General features: G+C 34.1%; 1 long non-coding RNA gene, 8 other non-coding genes and 1 pseudogene across 11 annotated transcripts in view; all 10 read right to left on the bottom strand.

Annotated features, from left to right (window-relative positions):
- The window catches only part of LOC102152259, a 106861-nt gene that overhangs the window by 26452 nt on the left and 64333 nt on the right, over positions 1-16076 (bottom strand). For 2 of the 3 annotated variants that reach the window (XR_005363788.1, XR_005363789.1), the window contains exons 29-35: positions 15218-15302; positions 14239-14322; positions 12714-12798; positions 11532-11613; positions 5520-5605; positions 4739-4822; positions 256-340 (exon numbers count right to left, since the gene is read on the bottom strand). This is a non-coding gene — a long non-coding RNA (uncharacterized LOC102152259). Of the gene's footprint in view, positions 1-255; positions 341-3663; positions 3882-4738; positions 4823-5519; positions 5606-11531; positions 11614-12713; positions 12799-14238; positions 14323-15217; positions 15303-16076 lie in introns of those variants that run through there. The other variant, XR_005363790.1, reaches the window with a different exon arrangement.
- On the bottom strand, positions 849-920 carry LOC119873073. Its single transcript, XR_005363872.1, has one exon. It is a non-coding gene; the product is annotated as a small nucleolar RNA SNORD113/SNORD114 family (small nucleolar RNA).
- LOC119873120 lies at positions 2004-2078 on the bottom strand. The gene has a single exon (XR_005363913.1). It is a non-coding gene; the product is annotated as a small nucleolar RNA SNORD113/SNORD114 family (small nucleolar RNA).
- Positions 2977-3049, bottom strand: LOC119873119. Its single transcript, XR_005363911.1, has one exon. It is a non-coding gene; the product is annotated as a small nucleolar RNA SNORD113/SNORD114 family (small nucleolar RNA).
- On the bottom strand, positions 4347-4421 carry LOC119873099. Its single transcript, XR_005363896.1, has one exon. It is a non-coding gene; the product is annotated as a small nucleolar RNA SNORD113/SNORD114 family (small nucleolar RNA).
- LOC119876580 lies at positions 5326-5403 on the bottom strand (annotated as a pseudogene).
- LOC119873086 lies at positions 12115-12186 on the bottom strand. Its single transcript, XR_005363883.1, has one exon. It is a non-coding gene; the product is annotated as a small nucleolar RNA SNORD113/SNORD114 family (small nucleolar RNA).
- Positions 13244-13318, bottom strand: LOC119873065. Its single transcript, XR_005363866.1, has one exon. It is a non-coding gene; the product is annotated as a small nucleolar RNA SNORD113/SNORD114 family (small nucleolar RNA).
- On the bottom strand, positions 14796-14870 carry LOC119873067. The gene has a single exon (XR_005363868.1). It is a non-coding gene; the product is annotated as a small nucleolar RNA SNORD113/SNORD114 family (small nucleolar RNA).
- On the bottom strand, positions 15774-15848 carry LOC119873072. The gene has a single exon (XR_005363871.1). It is a non-coding gene; the product is annotated as a small nucleolar RNA SNORD113/SNORD114 family (small nucleolar RNA).

The raw sequence follows: 16076 nt of genomic DNA, 5'->3' as shown, positions 1-16076 counted from the left end.
GGTCCCAAAAAGTTAAAACAAGTCTCTTGAATATCTCTAACGTTTATCTACAGAATTAACTCCCATTGATAATATATAATATTCATTAACTGACCTCAATGTTTCCACATAGATTAACTAACATAATGCTTCATATTAATCTGTTTCTAATTATTTGGTCATTGCTGGCCATAAAAAATTATACTTCACAATTTTTTAATAATGCAGTGAAAACCTTTTTGAAAAACGAAGAAAAGAATTTTGACCATTACTCACATTGGGCTCCATGCTCGTCACACATAGATGCAACCACAGAGCTTGAGACAATGGTGAACTGCTTAAATCACCAAAGATGACCATTCTAAGGAGTATAAGAAGATCAGGGGATAAAAGATTGAGACCTTATGTTCATTCTTCCCTATATTCCACCTTTCATTCAGTCAGTCATTTAGATAGGCAGTGACTTGGGATTACATATATTTTATTTTCTATTAAGTACACAAACAATAACAATCTCCACCCTGCCGTCAAAGAATATTAACACTATCACTTAACACAGTCTATACCAACAACTTTAGTCAAAAAAACAATACCCTTATACCATCTCTTTCCTAATGGATATGTCTTTTCAATATAATTAATGTGTTACTATATTAATTTTTGCCTAACCAAATTGGCAAGACTTGGTTAATTGGACAAGGCTTCACCTTCTTCATTTAAATTTGTCTACACATTTGTGTATTAATAATTTCATTGATTCAATTATAAAAATAGGAAGAAAATTCATGAACATAATGACCAAAATAACAATCTTTATATATTCCTCTAGATCACATCAAACAGGGACAATGGAGTAGATTCCATCTGTGTTGGACCTCAGAGTTCCAGACACGTATTCATCGTGCACAACTCATACGCCACCAGTGGTCATCATCGATCCAATACCGTCCCTCTTTTTCATCTTTTGTCTCTATGTTATTTATTGATCAACTCATAATTTAGTAATTATACTTTTAAAAAGATTGTTCAGGGATCCCTGGGTGGCGCAGCGGTTTAGCGCCTGCCTTTTGGCCCAGGGAGCGATCCTGGAGACCCGGGATTAAATCCCACATCGGGTTCCCGGTGCATGGAGCCTGCTTCTCCCTCTGCCTGTGTCTCTGCCTCTCTCTCTTTCTCTCTCTGACTATCATAAATAAATAAGTTAATTAATAAATAAATAAATTTTAAAAAAAGGAAAAAAAAATTTTTCACAGAACCCACAAAGTGCCTAGAAATCCCAAATATCTATTTAGAATAAATCTCATGTCAATATCATTTCCATTAATTATTCCCAATTTGTATTACATGCATTAATCAATATAATGCTTCATATTAATCCCATATTTCTCAGTGGGATATTCAGATTCCACTGATTATATTCCATGATTTTCAATAGTGCACTGAATACCCTTAAATAAAGTATGAAACTAAGACCATAAGCTCGACTATTACTCACATGGTCTCCATGCTCCTAATACATGAATGCAACCCAAGAACTTGGGACCATGGAAAAATCCCTATTATCTGCTTGACAGGTCCATTCTAAGGAGTACAGAGTAGAGCAGACAATAGAAAATTTTAGATCCTATATCCATTGATCCTTTTTTACTGCATTTCATTTATTCATTTAGGCATGCAGTATTTTTTCTTTTATCTAAAGGAAAGCTTAAACTTGAGACTGATCAATAACAATAATGACTTTTAATTATCAGTGCCTATATAATTCTTAAGCAAAAGGGCAAAAATTTATTCTATTTATTGCTTCATGACCATTTTTGCTCATTTCTTATGTCACCACATATATTCCTATCTGGACAATGTTTCACCTTATTTATCTGTGTTTTACATTCTTAATGTTTTAATCGCTGATCCATTCATAATAATATCTAAAAATATCAAATCAAAATAAAAATATGAGTTTTGTATATTTCTACATTGACCCATGGGATCATTTACAACAGAAAATAGGCTAGATTTTGTTTTGTGTTGACTCAGAGCTCCAGACATGTAGCAACCAAACATGAAAAACTCCTATGCCAACATTTTTTATCACTGTTCTATATTTGGGCCTCCTTCTCTTCATTTGTTTCCACATTTGTAATAACTACATTGTTAATTCATTGGTAATAAAAATCAATACATGATTCACAAAATTAAAAAAAAAACCTTGAATAAACCAAATTTCTATCTTTAGAATCATGTTACACAAAGATCACATCTTCCATTAGTTGACCTCAATGTTGCACATTATCAATGAATCAACAATATTTCATATCCTATTTCTCATCAGGCCATAGTTAACTTTTTGATTTCACTTACTACTTTTAAATAATACCATGAACTCTCTTAAACAAATAACCCAGACCAAGGTAAGGCCTTTGACAGTTATTCACCTTGGTTTCTTTTCTAACACAAAGGTAACATAACAACCTAAATCACCATGGATGCTAAAATCAGCTCTGTGCATTCACTCTGAAGACTTGATTAAATATATGATATAAGCAGACAATATGATGAAAGATTTAGTTATTATCTCTATATTTTCCACCACTTATAATATATAGTCATTTAGGCATTTATTAATTTTTGGTAATATTTATTTTTCCGTTAATAAAATAAACTTCAAATTAATATTGACTGAGAGCAATAACTGACTATTCCCTATCGTTATCTAAATCATCCTTAGCCAAATACATGACATACTTGGTCCTTTTTTTTTTAAGCCATTCCTTTACACTAATGTGCATTTCTTTAGTATATGTTTTATTTTATAAACAAAGCTTCATTCTCTCCATATTTAGCCATTTATACATGTTTATTTATTCTTGCATTAATACTTTTATAATAATATTTTAAAGCTTCATGAACTCAAAGACCAAGAATAAAATCCTTATATATTCCTGACACCCATCCATACATTCCCTTCATAAAGGAAAGTAGACCAGATTCCATTTGTGTTGGAACCTCAGAGCTCCAGAAAATGTCTCCATCATATATGATTCATATACCATCCATCATCACTGGTGGTCCAGGACTAGCTTTCTTTCTCCACAACCACCTACATTTGTTCACCATGTAATTCATTAATAAAGAAATATACATAAATCACATGAAAAAAACAAGAATAAGATCCTTTAATATTTCTAACATCCATATACCCAATCATTTCCACTGAGACCAAATTTCTTTCATTAACTTAGCTTAGTGTTTTATACATGCATTAATCAACACAGTGCTTCGTATTAATCTGATATTTAACGTTAGCCTATCTCACCTTCTTTGATTATATTTAATATTTCTAAGCCTTTATTTCAATTCCAGTTAGTTAACATACAGTGTTAATTTCAGGTGTACAATTTAGTGATTTAACACTTGCATACAATACCCTGTGCTCATCACAAGTGTTCTCCTTCATCCCCATCACCTCTTTAGCCATCCCCTCCTCCCTCCAGCTCTGCTCTGATAACCATCAGTTTGTTCTCTGGAGTTAAGAGTCTATTTCTTAACAGAAAAAAAAAAAAGGAGTCTATTTCTTGGTTTGCACCCCTCTCTTTTTTCCCCTTTGTTTATTTTGTTTCTTAAATCCACATTTGAGTGAAATCATATGGGTATTTGTCTTTTTCTGACTGAGTTATTTCACTTAGCATAACACTTTCTAGCTTCATCCATGTCACTCCCAAATGGTAAAATTTCATTTTAATATGATTATATAATATGAATTTTAATAATACAATGAAAAATTTTTTTAAAACAATAGTCTAGCCAAGAAAAACACTGAATATTACTCACACTGCTCACCATGCTTCTAAAACTATAAAGCTCCTGACCATGGAAGATCTTAAATTAACTGGAATACATCCATTCTGTGGGGCACAAAAAGGCAGAGCAACAACAACAAAAAGATTGAGACATTCTCTCCATTGGCCCTTAATTCTACCGTTAATTCAGTCATGTAGGCAATTAGCAAATTGTGATCATGTCTATTTTATTTTTTCTTAAGTAACAAATGACATCAATATTGCCACTGACGAAGAATATGAACATTGACTGCTACTCATTACTGCCTATGTCATACTCAGCAGAAGGGGCCACATGCTTATATCATTTATTTTCATTCATTTGCCAAATATCACCAAATATTTTTATAATTGGACAAGCTTTACTCCTATTATCTTTATTTATTTGTAATATGTTTATTGCTATTTTCACTGACCCAATTATTTTTATAGAATGAAAATGAATAAAACCCAAGACTAAAAGCAAGAGCCTTGTATATCCTGACATCTGAATAGGACCATTTCAACAACATGAAATGGATTTGTTTTGTGCTGGACCTCAGAGTTCTAGACACAGAGTATGCATCACACAAGACTCTTAGGCCAACAGTTACCATCATTGCTCCAGGACTAGCTCTTTTTTCTACTGTCATCTGCATCTGTTCATCGATTAACTGCCTAATATAGAAATAAACATGTCATCAAAAAAATCACAAATAAAATCTTTGACGATCCCTAACATTTATCCATACAATCATTTCCACTGAAGACAAACTCTTTCATTAACTGAACTCGGTGTTTCACATGTGGATTAACATCATATTGGTTCACATCGATGATATTTGATATTGGTATGTTTGGACTTTTTGATTATATTAAACACTTTTTAATAATAGAGTAATTTAAAAAAATATTCCATCCAAGATAAAGACATTATTACTCACATTGTTCTCCATGCTCCTAAGATACAGATGCAACCATGGCGCTCCTACATGTGAAGATGCTTTAATAAGCTTGTGTGTGTCATTCTGAGGAGTAGAAAGCAGAGAGGATGATAATAAATTGCAAACTAATCTTCATTGATCCTTGTTTTTTTGTATTTCGTTTTTCAGTTAGACAATCATTAATTAGAAGCATACTATATTTATTTCATTTTCTCTTAAGAAAATGAACAACTTAGGCCTTGTCCTCAACCCAGAAAATGAGCATCAACTATTATTTATCTATATAATCTTCAGCCAGAGATTTTACAGTCATGTAACATTTATTTGTCTTTTAGACTTCACAGTGTTTTCAAATTTATTAATACTATTTCTTGCCTTACTACATATTTTTATAATTAGAGCATGCCATATTCCTCTTTATTTATTTATATTTATATATATTTGTTTAGTGACTATTTCAATGCTCCAATTATAATTGTGGAATGAAAATGCATTAACAAACAGAGACCCAAAACAAGATCTTCATATACTCCTGACTTCTGCCTATAGCATCCTTTCAAACAAAGAGAATGGACAGTAGTGTGTCGTTGGACCTCAGAGTTTCAGACACATGTTATTCATCATCATCCATGACTCATACGCCACCAGTCATCATCATTGGTCCAGGATTGGCTTCTTTCTCTTTGTTTACTTCTAAGTTGTTTATTAATTTACACTAATGATGCAGGGAATATTCTTAACAAACCACCCAACCCAACACAAGAACTTTGACTTTACTCACGTTGGTCTATACATTCCTAATGCATAAGTGCAGACATGGAGCTCATGACCATGGAAGATGCTTACATCAGCCTCAGTGCGGCCATTCTGAGGAGTACAGAGCAAAGCAGTGGATAAAGAAAATTAAGCCCTTATCTACATTTACCCTTCCTTTCCACATGTCATTTACTAATGTTTTACATGTGTATTAATTTTTCATTATAGATATGTATGTTTTTCCTATCAACAAAGGGAAAAACCTTGAACTTGGAACCAATTCAGAATTGAAAAATTGATTTCTAACTACCTGTGTCTACATAATCCTTAGCCAAAGAAGTAATACTCTGATCCTTTTATTTCTTACTAGGCATCAGTGTTTTTGTCATTAATAATACGTCCTGCCATAAAAGGCATTCAAATTGGCAAAGAAGAAGTCAAACTCTCCCTCTTTGCTGATGACATGATACTCTACATAGAAAACCCAAAAGACTCCACCCCAAGATTGCTAGAACTCATACAGCAATTTGGCAGTGTGGCAGGATACAAAATCAATGCCCAGAAGTCAGTGGCATTTCTATACACTAACAATGAGACTGAAGAAAGAGAAATACGTCCTGCCTCACAACATACGTTCATAATTGGACAGTGCTTCATTTTCTCTTTATTTATTTATATTTCTTAAATGGTTCTAACACTGATCCATTGATGATAATAAATTTAAGCTATAAATCCAAGTGAGAGTATGACCTTTATAGATTTCTAATATTTGTCCATAAGATCATGTACAAAAAAAGGGAATGGACTAATTATGTATTATGTTGGATCTCAGAGTTTTAGATATTTATTTTCCATCGTCCATGCCTCATATACCATCTCTTGTAAGTATAGAAAACAAACTGAGGATTGCTGGAGGGGAGGTGGGTGAGGGGATGGGAAATTGGGTGATGGGCATTAAGGACATTTTGATGTAATGAGCAGTGGGTGTTATATGCAACTGATGAATCACTAAATTCTCCCCTGAAATTAATAATACATTATATGTTAACTAATCTGAATTTACATAAAACAAAAAAAGCAATCACACATACTATTCCATATCACCATCTGTATCATCCTTATGCCAAAATGTAATCTCCTGACCCATTTATTAATGAATTCCATTTGTTCCAAGTTATATTAATAGTAATTCTTGCCTCAACCCATATATTCATAGTTGGCTATGCCTCCTCACCCTTTTCATCTTTATGCACTGACATATTTGTTTCTCTCATTTATTCATTATGAGAACAAAAAAAAAATCCATGAAGCACCAAAGGCTAAGAACATGATCCTTGAATATTACTGAAACCTATAGGCTCAGTCTCACAGATATAAACACTTAAATCTCTTTTTGTAATGGACTTTAGTAGGTCATAGATGTTTTAATCATAAAATATAGTTCAGAATGTATTCCATTCACATCACTGGTCCATGGCTTGCCCTTTTTCATATAATTTGCATATCCTTTTTATATATAGTCACCACTTGCACCAGAACTAAAACACTGACTACCTCTTACATCTCCTATGTGCTTCTACCTCATAGTAGAAGTGGTTAAGATCTTTATCAGTTAAAGAATGTTTAGTAAAAACCTGAAACAGAAATCAAAAGAACTATAAAAATGAGTAACATGGACTTGGTCTATTTTTTTTATTTTTATTATTTTTTATATGTATTTTTTTTGGAGTTTGATTTGCCAACCTATAGTATAACACCCAGTGCTCATCCTGTCAAGGTGCCCCCCTCAGTTCCCGTCACCCAGTCACCCCATTCCCCCCCACCTCCCCTTCCACTACCCCTTGTTTTTTTCCCAGAGTTAGGAGTCTCTCATGTTTTGTCACCCCCTCTGATTTTTCCCACTCATTTTCTTTCCTTTCCCCTATAATCCCTTTCACTATTTTTTATATTCCCCATATGAGTGAAACCATATAATGATTGGTCTTCTCTGATTGACTTACTTCACTCAGCATAATACCCTCCAGTTCCATCCACGTTGAAGCAAATGGTGGATATTCATCATTTCTAATGGCTCAGTAATATTCCATTGTATATATACACCACATCTTCTTTATCCATTCATCTTTCAATGGACACCGAGGCTTGGTCTATTTTTAAAATCATCCTGAGTAGGGGAGGTGGATTGGGGGAGAAGATGGCTAAAGAGGTGATGTTGATGAAAGAGTGCACTTGTGATGGGCACAGGGTGTTGTATGCAATCACTATATTGTATACCTGAAACTAATATTACACTGTATGTTAGTTAACTAACTGTAATTGAAAAAGAAACTTTAAAAAAAAGTATTAAATATAATCAAAGAAATGCTGAGGGTAAGGCCAGCAATCTATAGTTTAACCAGCCTTTCAGGTGACTGTGGTACTCACTCAAGATTTAGAACCATTGCCCTTATAGTCAGCTCACCCAGAGAGGTAACACCTTTAATATACTGAGTTCTTAATACACTACAGAATTTCCCAATTATATAAATGAAAATTTCAACCTCAGAACATTTTTTCTAGCATTCATTACTTTCTTTATCTACCTACCATCATTTATCTCTCTACCTATTATCTATCTACTTATCATCTACTGATTTTTTTTATTTATTCCCTTAGAATAATGTACTAAATTCCCAGGATCCACATATACCTTATAATTAGATTCTTGCAAATTACTGAAGTCTAGCTATAGTCTTATTCCCACAGAAGTAATATACCAAATCTCCTTTTTAAAAGAAATTCAGTACTGCAGAAATGAATTAATCAGAAGACACATTCAAAATGCATTCCATTCAGATCATGGGTCCTTGCTTGGCTCTTTTTTTCAAGTTTTTATTTCAGTTAGTTAACAGATAGTGTAATATTAGTTTCAGGTGTAGAATTTAGTGATTCATCACTTACATTTAACACCCAGTGCTCATCACAAGAAGTGTATTCCTTATACCCATCCCCCACTTAGCCGATTCCCCTGCCTACTTCCCCTCTAGCAAGCCTTAGTTTATCCTCTAGAGTTAAGAGTCTGTTTTATGGTTTGCTGCTCTCTCTATTTTCCCCTAGGTTCACCTGGTTCATTGCTTAAATTCTAATATGAGTGAAATCATATGGTATTTTTCTCTGGCTGACTTATTTCACTTAGCATTATACCATCTAGCCCCATACATGTCATTATAAATGGCGAGATGTCATTCTTTTTTATGGCTGAGTAATATTCCTTTGTATATATTTACTACAACTTCCTTTTTTTAAATAAATTTATTTTTTATTGGTGTTCAATTTGCCAATGTACAGAATAACACCCAGTGCTCATCCCATCAAGTGCCCACCTCAGTGCCTGCCACCCAGTCACCCCCACCCCCCGCCCTCCTCCCCTTCCATCACCCCTAGTTTGTTTCCCAGAGTTTGGAGTCTTCCATGTTTTGTCTCCCTTTCTGATATTTCCCACTTATTTTTTCTCCTTTCCCCTTTATTCCCTTTCACTATTTTTTATATTCCCCAGATGAATGAGACCATTTAATGTTTGTCCTTCTCCGATTGACTTATTACTACAACTTCCTAATCCATTCATCTATCGATGGACATTTGGGCTCTTTCCATATTTTGACTATTGTAGATAATGCTGTGATAAATATTGGGGTGCATGTGCCCCTTCAAATCAGCACTTTTGTATCCTTGGGCAAATATCTAATAATACAATTGCTGGATCATAGGGTGGTTCTATTTTTAATATTTTGAGGAACCTCCATACATTTTCATTTAACTTGTACATTCTTTAAAGATATAGGTACACTCATGAACCCACTATCCATTCCTCATTCCAAAGACTGTACCTTACATCTTTCTATGAGTTGTTTCATTGATTTAACAACTTAGATCTTTTCCACAGAAGAATGATTATAAACTGTGGTGCAAATCTAAGATGGAAAATTAGATACTTAAGAATGTGAATGTAGACTGGGTGACGGGCACTGAGGGGGGCACCTGATGGGATGAGCACTGGGTGTTATTCTATATGTTGGCAAATTGAACACCAATAAAAAATAAATTTATAAAAAAAAAAGAATGTGGGATCCCTGGGTGGCGCAGCGGTTTGGCGCCTGCCTTTGGCTCAGGGCGCGATCCTGGAGACCCGGGATCGAATCCCACATCGGGCTCCCGGTGCATGGAGCCTGCTTCTCCCTCTGCCTGTGTCTCTGCCTCTCTCTCTCTCTCTCTCTCTCTCTGTGACTATCATAAATAAATTTTAAAAATTAAAAAAAAAAGAATGTGAATGTAAAATCCTCAATCCTTTAAAAAAAATCATACTGAAATTGGTTACTTCATAAACCTTGCCACATATCTCCACCATAGACTCATATTTGGTCTTCTTTAATTTTATTTATGCATATAAATATTTGTTGATCGCTTTAACATTCATTCATTCAAACTTTAATTCATAAAAAATTGACAAACTATTCACTTTTTTTAAAAAATGAAAACCATTGAAAAAAATGAAAGTTCTTTAACTTCCCAGAAACCCAGAATAGAAATGCTAATTGTACATCTGCACAGTTCCCCTAAATCAACTTGGAGAGAACTGAGATTTGTTTCTTGGAGGGACAAAACATGAGTAGAACTACTGAATCATGTATCACCCCATGCTCATTGCTGGCCACGTGTTTTGTCCTCTTTTTTATCTTATTAATTTATTTATTAATTTATAATGATAAAATGTGTACTGTTATATACAAACTTAAGATTATAACACTAATTAATAATAACTGTGTACAAAAATAATAATAGTAGTAATAATAATAATAATAACTGTGTACAGGTACTCACTATAATAAATGACAAAGGACTATATACTTCTTTTCCAACTTTACTGAGAAGTTATTGATAAACACATTGCATATATTTAAAGTATACAATGTGACATTTGATTTACATATACATTGAGGAATGATCACCAATAGAACATAGTGAAGCCAATTGGATTGATCATATCTTGTTATATGACTTAATTTTGTCACTGGTTCATGCTTGACCCTCTTTAAAATAGTTAGTTGATGACATTATATAAACTTTTTCCCTATTTCTCAACTGAAAAAAACAAAAACACTTGCAATCCAAAGATGGCATGGAACATGAACATCAACAATGACACACATCTGTCCCTATGTCCCTTCTGATGAGGTATAAATGCCTTTATATTTTTTTAATGGATTTCTGTTCCTTAGAAATGAATTTGGAATGATGTTAATTTCATTACATATGCTATAATCACACCGCATTTGGACCTATTTTTCCCTCATTTATTCATGCTTTTAGCTATTGTTGCATTGCTTAATTTTTAATAAACAATCAATATTTGTGAAACTCAGTAGCCCAATAGTAATATTCCTGGATATCTCTAACAACTGCTTATAGGACCATTTATAACAGAAGCAATAGACTAGATTTCCTTTTGCACTGGATCACAATGTTGTAGATAAGCCTTATTCATACTTGCCTCTTCTCGGACTAGTTAGTCTTCAATATTGGTCCAGATTTTGCCCTCTTTTTCTTCTTTGAACCATGATTTTGTTTAGATATTAATTCATTAATTCACTAATAATAAAAAATGCTCATGAGGCTTTGAAAACTTTAACATCCCTAATATCTGTACATAAAATCACTTTCTACCGGGCAAATAGTCTAGATAGACTTTGCTACCTGACCTCGGTGTTGAATGTATAGATTAGCCAACATGTTCATTTTAACCTCTTACTTTATTATTAGTGCATGGTTGACAGGGACTAATGTGTAACATCTGTCAATAGTATTATTTACCCCCAGCAACTCATTTCTTTCATTAACTGACCTCAATGTTTTGAATATGCATTAATGAACACAATGTTTCATATTAGCTGCATTTTAGGGCCATGGTTGGCATTCACTGATTATATTTTACATTTTTTAACAATACAGTGAATATCCTTAAACCACCTAAACTGAGACAAGAACATTGACTATTACTCACATTGGTCTCCATTCTCCAACACAAAGATGTAGCCATAGAACTTGCGATCATGGAAGAATGCTTAAATCAGCGTGCGTCTATTCTGCAGAGTAAAGAGCAGAGCAGATGAAAAGAAAAAGCTTGAGACCTTATTATCTCCATTGGTCCTTGCACCCCACCTCTTATCTAGTTGGTCATTTAGGGAATTTGCAATTAGGGTACCTGTTTACTTAGTTTCTCCTAGTAAATGAATAATAGTGAGCTTGCCACTGACACAGAATAGGAGCATTAACCATTACTATTTAACACTGCCTATGCAGTCACTCGCCAAAGAGGCAACACTTTTGTTTGTATCACTTATTTCTTAGTGGATAAGGGTGTGTTTTCAACACACATTCATAGTTATTTCTTGTCTCTCTAGGTGTTTTTATAATTGGACATGCCTTATGACCATAATCTTTATACAGTTTATTGATCATCTCATTGATCCAATTATAAAAATAGAGAATGCATGAACATGAACCCAAAACAGGATCCTTCTGTATTCATGATATCTGTCTATAAGATCACTTCACACAGGGTGGTGGACTAGACTGTATTTCTGTTGGACCTCGGACTTCCAGACACATATTCATTGTATATGACTCACACGCCACCAGTGGTCATCATCGATCCAATAATGTCCCTCTTTTTCTCCATTCAGTGTTACATTGTTTATTGACTAATTCATTAATTCACTAATAATAATTTTAAGATGCTATTATTCACAAAAGTGCAAAGAAAGCCTTGATATCTCTACTATGTCCATAAGATTATCACTTTTGTTAATTATACTGTTTTTTTAAAGATTTTATTTATTCATTCATGAGAGACACAGAGAGAGAGGCAGAGACACAGGCAGAGGGAGAAGCAGGCTTCATGCAGGAAGCCCAATGTGGGACTCCATCCCCGGTCTCCAGGATCACACCCTGGGCTGAAGACGACCCTAAACCGCTGAGCCACCTGGGCTGCCCTAATTATAATATTTTATACAAATGCATTAATCACTACAATCAACCCCTACTAATCAATATAATCAATTCCATATTTGTCACTGGGCTATAGTTGCCCTTAATTATATTGCATACTTCCTAATGATATAGTAAATACCTTTTTTTAAAAAAAAGAAACCAGGAAAAGACAAAAACTTTGACTATTACTCACATTGGTCTCTATGCTCCTAACTCACAGATGCAACCAGAGAGCTCGTAACCATGGAAGTGCTTATAGCAGCTGGAGTGCATGCATTCTGAGGAGTACAGAGCAGAGCAGATGATAACAAGATGGAGAGACACTCTACTGATGCACTTATTTTACCTTCATTTTGTCTGTCACTTAGAAATACAGCACGTTGGAGTCATATTTATTAATTTTCCCTGAACAAACAGTATCAATATCTTGCTCTTGACACAGAGCAAGAATAAGAATTTGGGCTGTTATTTACTGTCTATATCCTCCTTAACCAAAGAGATAAGACACTTGAACCATTTACATTTTGTAATAAACTTCAGTATTTTCAATAAATGTGAATAATTTTTACTAAGAGCAGATATGCTTCACCCTCTTGATCTTATTTGTACTTGCATATGGGTTCTTCTTTGAGTCATTTATTACAGTAGAATCAAAATTCATGAAAATGAACCAAGAAAATGGTCCTTTTTCTTTCCCTAACATCTGTCCATAGAATTATTTTATTGGACCTCAGAGTTTCAGACACGTAATATTCATCATCCATGACTCATACGCCACCAACTGTCATCATTGGTCCAAATCTGAGCCCTGTTTTCTTCATTCTCTTGTATACTACTTCACTAACTACTAAATTCACTAATGTTAATTTTTAAAACCTGTGATTCACAAAAATCCAATGAATATTGTACATCTGCCTATAGGATTATTTGCCACATTGTTAGATCTCTTATGATCATCAATACTTCACATATGCATTAGCAAGTGTTATATACCATATTTACCAGTTCCCATATTTAGGGGGTTTTTTTTATTTTAATAATAAATTTATTTTTGGGATCCCTGGGTGGCGCAGCGGTTTGGCGCCTGCCTTTGGCCCAGGGCGCGATCCTGGAGACCTGGGATCGAATCCCACGTCAGGCTCCCGGTGCATGGAGCCTGCTTCTCCCTCTGCCTATGTCTCTGCCTCTCTCTCTCTCTGTGTGACTATCATAAATAAATAAAAATAAAAATAAAATAAAATAAAATAAATTTATTTTTTATTGGTGTTCAATTTGCCAACATACAGAATAATACCCAGTGCTCATCCCATCAAGTGCCCACCTCAGTGCCCACCACCCAGTCACCTCCACCCCCTGCCCTCCTCCCCTTCCACCACCCCTAGTTTGTTTCCCAGAGTTAGGAGTCTTCCATGTTATGTCTCCCTTTCTGATATTTCTCACTTATTTTATTTTATTTTTAAAGGTTTTATTTATTTATTCATGAAAGACACAGAGGCAGAGACATAGGCAGAGGGAGAAGCAGGCTCCCCATGGGGAGACTGATGTAGAACCTGATCCCAGAACCCTGGAATCATGACCTGAGCCAAAGGCAGACGCTCAACCACCGAGCCACCCAGGTGTCCCTAGGGATTTAAATTATATTTCATACTTTCAATAATACAGCAGATACCTTTTTTAAAAACATTTAAACAAATACAAGAACTTTAACCTTTACTCACATTCATCTCTATGCTCAGAACACACAGGACATCACAGACCTTTTGACTATGGAAAATGCTTATATCAGCTGGAGTGTGTCGATTCTGAGGAGTGTTAACACAGAGCAGATAATTAAAATTGAAACTTCAACCCTATTAGTCCTTGTTTTCCTCATTTCATTTTTTCAGTTATCTGGGTATTGGTTAATTTTTCACAACATATATACATATGAAAATATAAACATATATATTACAAAATTAATATCCTCAACTCGAAAATGACCCAGGCTTAGAAAATTGGATACTGCTTATTAGTGTCAGTGTCTACATGATCCTTAGTAAAAGAGATAACACCTTTGGTCCATTAATTTCTCAAGTTTCTTTAGTTTACATTAAAAGGATTTCTTGCCTCACCAAATATATTCATACTTGGTAAGTCTTCATCCTCTTTTTATTTATAGATTTTTTTATTGGTTCTATCATTGATCTATGTATTCTAATAATATAGAAATCCATAAATCCAAAATGACAAGAACACTATCTATATATTCCTAACATGTATCCATAGGATCATTGTGTTGGACCTCAGACTTCCAGACACGTAGCATTCATCGTATATGACTCATACGCCACCAGCTGTCATCATTGGTCCATGCACAAGCCTCCTTTTCTTTATTCTCATATGCATTTTTTAAGGATCAATTCATCAATTCACTATGGTAATTAGATAAATATCTATGAATCTCAAAAGTGGAAGGACAAAAGCCTACAGTATTTCGATCATTTTTCTTTAGAATCATTGGCTAATTAAATAAACTTCTTCATTAACCACCCTCATTGTGGTAAAGGTAGGATGGTCAACATAATGTTTCATACATTTCCAACTTAGTCATTGGACCATGCTTGGTCTTTTTTCTTATATTGAATGCTTTTTAAACAATTACAGTGATACCCTAAACAAACCCTCCAAAGCAAGGAAAGAACTTTGATTATTACGCACATCGGGCTTCATGCTCCCACACAGAGAGGCTAGCCTGGAGCGCCTGAACATGGCAGATGCTTACATCGGGTCAAGTATTTTCTTTCTGAGAAGCACAAAGCAAAATAGGTGAGAACAAGATTGAAATGTTGTCTCCCGTGTTCTGCACATTCCATTTTACATGGAGTCAATCATCTGGAAATATATTAATTTGCAATCATGCTTATTAATTTTCTATTTAAAAAATGAATAATACTTGCTACTGACCCAGAATAAGAACTTCTCTATTCTCACTAAAGAGGTAAAGCACATGAACCATTTATTTTTCTTAATGGAATTCAGTATATTCAATATCTTTGAATAGTTCTTATTGCCTCACCACATATACTAAGAGTGCATATGCTTTATGTTCTTCATTTTTACTTTTTAATATTTGTGCATTGATTCTTAAATTGATTCATTGATAATAAAAGAATCAAAATTCAGGAAAGCAATCTAAGAAAATGGTCCCTTTGCATTCCTAAAATCAGTCTATAGGATAATTTCAGACAGGTAATAGATTGTATCTCTTTTTGCATTGGACCTCAGAGTTCCAGACACGTAGTATTCATCGTCCATGACTCCTACGCCACCAGCCGTCATCATTGGTCCATATTTAAGCCCCTTTCTCTTCATATTCTATATATTATTTCACTAATTCCTTAATTCACTAATGTCATTTTTTTAAAAACCCTATGATTCACCAAAAAATGATGAATAAGAACCTTGAATATTCTACATCTGTCCAGAGAATCATTTATCACATTGATATAACCTTTCATTAATTATACTTAATCTATCATAAATGCATTAATAAATATAATGCTTGGTAATACTCACA

The sequence above is a fragment of the Canis lupus genome, chromosome 8 (genome assembly GCF_011100685.1).
Source record: "Canis lupus familiaris isolate Mischka breed German Shepherd chromosome 8, alternate assembly UU_Cfam_GSD_1.0, whole genome shotgun sequence".
In the NCBI taxonomy this organism is placed as follows: domain Eukaryota; kingdom Metazoa; phylum Chordata; class Mammalia; order Carnivora; family Canidae; genus Canis; species Canis lupus.
This window is presented reverse-complemented; position numbering and strand designations above follow the sequence as displayed.